This window comes from Propithecus coquereli, unplaced genomic scaffold (assembly GCF_000956105.1).
Source record: "Propithecus coquereli isolate 6110/MARCELLA unplaced genomic scaffold, Pcoq_1.0 Scaffold756, whole genome shotgun sequence".
NCBI classification, from domain to species: domain Eukaryota; kingdom Metazoa; phylum Chordata; class Mammalia; order Primates; family Indriidae; genus Propithecus; species Propithecus coquereli.
The window spans coordinates 52,767-59,344 of record NW_012153685.1 but is presented as its reverse complement, the minus strand read 5'-3'; the positions used below and the strand labels follow the sequence as shown (position 1 = coordinate 59,344).

At 53.1% G+C, this 6,578-nt stretch overlaps 1 pseudogene; it reads left to right on the top strand.

Moving 5' to 3' along the window:
* Positions 1-5,155: 5,155 nt before the first annotated feature.
* Positions 5,156-6,099, top strand: LOC105824651 (annotated as a pseudogene).
* Positions 6,100-6,578: the final 479 nt, after the last annotated feature.

The following is a 6,578-nucleotide window of genomic DNA, read 5'->3' as shown; positions in this document are numbered from 1 at the left end:
GGGGCACCACAAGAGCAGAAGAACGGGATCCATCTGTACTCACCATCAAATTGGTATTAACTAATCAACACATAAATGCACATATCAGAACAACATCTATTAGATGCTGGGGAAGGGGTAGGGTGGTGGAAGGAGGGGGGAGGAGGGAGGAGGGGACGGGTATTTGTATACACAAGGAGTGCAATGCACACTACCCGAAGGATGGACATATTTGAAACACGGACTTGGCGGGGGGGGAACCAAGGGCAACACACGTTACCTAAACATTTGTACCCCATAATATGCTGAAATAAAAAAAAAAAAGAGCCATTTAAAACATCATGCATATAAGAAGTTGAAGAAAAGCACATGCCGCATTCATTATCACTGGGCATTGATGGGCATCACTTGTCATCACAGGGCTTTGATGGGCATCACTGGGTATCACTGGGCATTGCTTGGCATTGCCGAGATTCACTTGGCATCAGTAGGCATCACTGGGCATTGCTGGGCATCCCTTGGCAGTGATGGACATTACTTTACACTGGGCTTCATTGGGCATCACTGGGTATTGCTGGGCATCGCATGGCATCACTGGGCATTGATAGGAATTGCTGGGCATCTCTTGGCATCACTTGGCATTGGTGGGCATCAATAGGTATTGATGGGCATAACTGGAAATCACTGGGCATCACTGCACTTTGATGGGCATTGCTTGGCATCACTGGGCATCTCTGGGCATTGCTGGGCATTGCTTGACATAACTGGGCTTCAGTGGGCATCACTAAGCATGATTGGGCATCTCTGGGCATCATTGGGCATCTCTGGGCATCTCTTGGCATCAGTTGGCATCACTTGGCATTACTTGGCATCACTGGGCATCGATGGGCATCTCTTGGCATTGATTGCCATTGCTGGACATCACTTGGCACCAGTTGGCGCTAATGGGCATCGCTTGGCATCAGTGACATTCCTTGGCATCACTGGGCATTAATGAGCATCACTCGTCATTGCTGGGCTTCGATGGGCACCATTGGGTATCGATGGGCATCACTGGGCATCATTGGGCAGTGCCAGGCAGCACTTGGCATCGCTGGGATTCTCTTGGCATCCTTGGGAATCATTGGCCATCATTGGGAATTGCTGGGAATCACTGGGCATGGATGGGTGTTGCTTGGCATCACTGGGTGTCTCTGGCTATTGCTTGACATCACTGGACATCGCTTGGCATCACTGGGCATCAATAGGCATTGCTTGGCTTTGCTGGGAATCACTGGGCATCTCTGGGCATTGCTGGGCATCGTTTGGCATCACTGGGCATCTGTGGGCATCACTGGGCATGACTGGTCATCGCTGGGCATCCCTTGGCATAACTGGTCATCGCTAGGCATCCCTTGGCAGTGATGGACATTACTCAGCTTCATCTGGCATCGCTTGACATCCCTGGGCATTGCTGGCCATCACTTGGCATAACTGGGCATCGCTTGGCATCTCTGGGCATTGCTTGGCATCACTGGGCATCAATGGGCATTGCTTGGGATTGATGGGCTTTTCTGGGCATCACTGGGAATCTCTGGGCACTGCTGGGCATTACTTGGGATCACTGGGAATCAATGGGCACACTTGGCATTGATTGGCATTGCTGGACATAGCTTGGCATCAGTTGGCTTCGCTTGGCATCACTGGGCACTAATGGACATCATTTGGCATCAGTGCCATCACTTGGCAAGGATGGCCATTGCTTGCCATCACTAGGCATCGATTGCCATCAGTGGGCATAATTGAGCATCACTTGGCTTCACTGGCCATCAAATGGAATCGCAAGGCATCACTGGACATTGCTGGGCATTGCTTGGCATATCTGGGCACCACTTGGCCTCACTGGGCATTGATGGGCATCGCTTGGCAGCACTGGGAATCTCTGGGCATCGCTTGGCATCCCTGGGCATCAGTGGGGATTGATGGGCATAGCTTGGTATCGAGCATTCTGGGAATTGCTGGGCAATGCTTGGAAAAACTTGGCATCGCTGAGCATCTCTTGGAATCACTGGGCATTGCCTGGCATCACTGGGCATCGATGGGCATTGCTTGGCACCACTGGGCATCACTTGGCATCACTGGGCATCAGTGGGGATCAATGGGCATCGCTTGATATCAAAGGGCATACTGGGCATCTCTGGACATCACTGGACATCGATTGGCATCACTGGGCATGACTGGGCATGCTGGGAATCATTTGGCATAACTGGGCATCATTTGGCACTGCTGGGCTTTGCTTGACATCAGTGGGCATCGCTTGGCATTACTTGCCATCATGGGGCATCACTGGGCATAGCTGGGCATCGCTTGGCTTCACTGGGCATCGGTTGGCATCACTGGGCATCTCTCAGCATCGCTGGGTATTGATTGCCATAACTGGGCATTTGTGGGCATCACTAGGCATGATTGGGCATCGCTGGGTGACCTGTGCACCTGGCTCACACCCCCCGGTAGACCCACTGCACATGGGCGGACACCCCCAGGTGACACTGTGCACACAGGTCGACACACCCGAGGTGACCCTCTTTACACAGGCTGACACCCCACGTGTGACCCTCTACACAGGGGCCAACACCTCTGGGTGACCCACTGAAGACGGGCCAACACCCAGGTGTGACCCAGGTGACCATCTGCACACAGGCCGACACCCCATGTGTGACCCTCTGCATGGGGGCCAACACCCCCAGGAGACCTTCTGAAAATGGACTGACACCACATAGGTGACCCTCTGCACACTGGCCGACACCCCCTAGGTGACCCTGTGGACACTGACCAACAAACCCTGGGCAATCTTCTGCACACTGGAAGACACTACACAGGTGACCCTCTGCACACAGGCTGACACCAGCTGGGTGACTCTCTGCAGAAAAGCCGACATGTGCCAGGTGACCCTCTGCACAGGGGTCGACACACCCTAAATGACCCTCTGCACACATGCCCACACCCAATGGGAAACACATTGCACACGGGCCGACACCCACCATGTGACCTTCTTCAGATGGGCAGACACCCTGGGGGAGACCTTTTGCACATGGGCTGACACCCCATGGGTGACCTTCTGCATATGGGCCCACAACCCCAGATTGAACCCCCACGCCTAGGCCAAAACACCCCGAGTGACCCTCTGCACACTGGTCGACACCCTCCTTGGGACCCTCTGTACATGCTGACACCCCACTTGTGACCCTCTACACAGGGGCCAACACCTCTGGGTGACTCACTGAACACGGGCCGACACCCAGGTGTGACCCAGGTGACCATCTGCACACAGGCCGACACCCCATGTGTCACCCTCTGCACACTTGCTGACATCCCCAGCGTGACCCGCTGCACAGGAGCTGATACACCACAGTTCACCCTCTGCACGCTGGCCACGACCCCCCAGGAGACACTCCTCACATGGACTGACACTCCCCCAGGTGACCCTCTGCACACAGGCCCACACACCCCGGGAGACCTTTTGCACACAGGCCGACATGCCCCGTGGGACCCTATACACATGGGCCGACAGCCCCCAGGTGACCCACTGCACATAGGCTGATACCCCCAGTGTCTCAGTCTGTAGACAGGCCCACACGCCACCGAAGACCCTCTGCATATGGGCCAACATGCAGTGGTTACCCTCTGCACACGGAATGACACCAACAGGGTGACCCTCTGCACATGGGCCAACACCCACCAGGTGACCCCCTGTACAGGGGCCGACACACGCAATGTGACCCTCTGCACACTAGTCGACACTCCATGGGTGACCCTCTGTACAAGAGCCGACACACTCCAGGTGACTCTTTTCGCATGGGCCGACACCCCCCGGGTGACCCCCTGCACATGGGTTAAAACCTTCTGGGTGACTCTCTGCACAAGGGCTGACAACCCTGGGTGACCTCTGCACATGGGCTGACACTACCTCCACACATGGGTCAACTCCCACCGGGTGACATATAGCAAATGGTTCGACACCCCCTGGTGTCCCATCGCACACGGGTTGACACCCCCTGGGAGACCCTCTGCACATGGGCTGACACCCAATGGGAGACCCTCTGCACATGGGCCGACATGCAGTGGTTACCCTCTTTATACAAACCGGCCCCCCAGGAGACACTCTGCACGTAGGCCGACACCCTACAGGTGACCCTCTGCACACCTGCTGGGTGACCAACCGCACTCGGGCCGACAGCACCTATGACCCTCAGCAAACTGGGTGACAGCCCTCCGGAGACCCTCTGCACATGGGCCTACACCCCCCAGGTGACCCTTTGCACACTGACTAACACCCCCCGTTTCACCCTCTGCACACTGACCGACACCCTGCGGGTGACCCTCTGCACAGGGCCCCATACTCTCCAGGAGACACTAGGCACACAGGCTGACACCCCCTGTGGGACCCTACACACACGGGCTGACACCCCCCAGGTGACACTCTGCACATGGGTCAACACCCCATGGGTGACCCTCAGCACATGTGCCGAAAACCCCTAGGAGATCTTCTGCGTAAGAGCCGACAACATCCAGGTGACCATCTCGCAGTGGACGACACCCCCTGGGAGACCGTTGGCACACAGGCCGACTGCCCCCGGATGACCCTATGCACACGTGCCGACACATGCCAGGTAACCCTCTGCACACAGGTCAACATCTCCCAGGTGACCCTCTGCACAAGGGCCGACATCTGACTGGTGTCCCTCTGCACATGGACAACACTGCCCAGGTGACCCTCTGCACACGGAGCAAAACCCCACGGGTGACCTGCCGCACACCGTCTGACAACCCCAGGTGAGATATGCACACAGACCAACACTTCAAGGGTGACCCTTTGCGCACAAGCCGACACCCCCCAGGTGACCCTCTGCACACGTGCCTACACCCCACGGGTGACCCTCCTACCATAGGCCGACACTCCCTGTGACGCCCTCCGCAAATCGGCCAACAGCCCCTGGGTGACATCTGCAAATGAGACGACAGCACCCTGGTGACCCACCGCACACGAACCGACACCCCATGGGTGACCCTCTGCACATGAGAGGAAACCCCCAGGTGACCCTCTGCACACGGGCTGACTCCCTCTGAGTGACCTCTGCACACGGGCCAACACCTCAAGTGTGCACTGGGAGTTGAAATTCTCACTTCCAACTTGGAGATGGAGACCCCCAATTGGACCACCTCACAGGAGTTTATCTTCTCTTCTTTCCCTTATTCCTGGGGAGAGTCTGTCATCTGTTTTGTTCTGCTGCTCTTCATCTATACTTTCATTGTTATTGTTGAAAACCTGGTCATCAACACAGTGGTCCAGCTGAATACTCACCCCCACACTCCTATGTCCTTCTTTATTGGAGTGCTTTCTTTTTTGGAGATCTGGTTTACCACAGCAACCATCTCAAAGATGCTGTCAAACCTGCTTAGTGAAAGCAAGAGCATTTCCTTACATGGTTGTTTCCTGCAGATGTATTTCTTCCATTCCACAGGCATCAGTGAGATGTGTTCCTTGACAGCTATGGCCTTTGATTGCTACCTGGCCATCTGCAGCCCTCTTCAGTATCCAATTCTCATGATCCCCAAGCTATGTGCCCAGTTGACTTTAAGTTGCTGTGTTTGTGGCTTTATCAAACCCTCCCTGAGATTGCCTGCATCTCTACATTGCCATTTTGTGGCTCAAACCACCTTGAGCACATCTTCTGTGACTTCTCTCAGTGCTGCGCCTGGCTTGCACAGACACACAAGCCATCAGCATGATTCAGACTGTTGGTGTTGTCTGTGCAGTGGAGAGTATCACAGGTGCGATGCTCACTGTCATGTCCTGCACTGGTATCGTGGCTGTGATTCTGCATGTGCATTCAGTCGAAGGCCGCCGCAAAGCATTTTCAACACGCATCTCCCCCCTCACTGTTACGTTGCTCTTGTTTGGTGATGTGGCTCTCATGTACCTACTCTTCTCTGCCACCTACTCCTTGTTGTGGAACACAGCCACTGCTCTGGGCTTTGCAGTTTTGTCCCCTTCTTCAACCCCATTATCTGCAGCCTGAGGAATAAAGAGATCAAAGAGCCATAAAGAAGCACCTGGGTCAAGATCCCTTTTTTAATTAGACCAGGGACCTCAAGTGAGAGCTCTTAGTTGGGAGTCTATATACAGTGGTTGCTGATTTCTCTTCATGCTCAGAAATCTGTCTTTTTCCATCAGCATTTTACTGGAAGTGGTCTCCCAGAGGTTACCAATAAACAAAATTCACTAATAGTTGAAGTCAATAGCTTCCTTTTAACCTTTATCAAATTTGACATATTTTTAAGTTAATTAAACTTTATGCCACTCAAGTTATTGGAGGTAAATTCATTTTGTTGAAATAATCTACATAAACATTAATTTTAATACAATCAAAACATTTATTTGGAAGACATGGTAATTGAAAAATTACCTTTATAAGACTAAGTTTTCTTCATAGTGCCTCCAGTGTGTATATTTGAAGAACTACTCAAATTTCTAAATTGAGTATTCAAGTGTTGATCAATAAGCAATCTAATTCATAAAATAATCATTTTTTTCTTTTTTTTTTTATTTCAGCAAATTA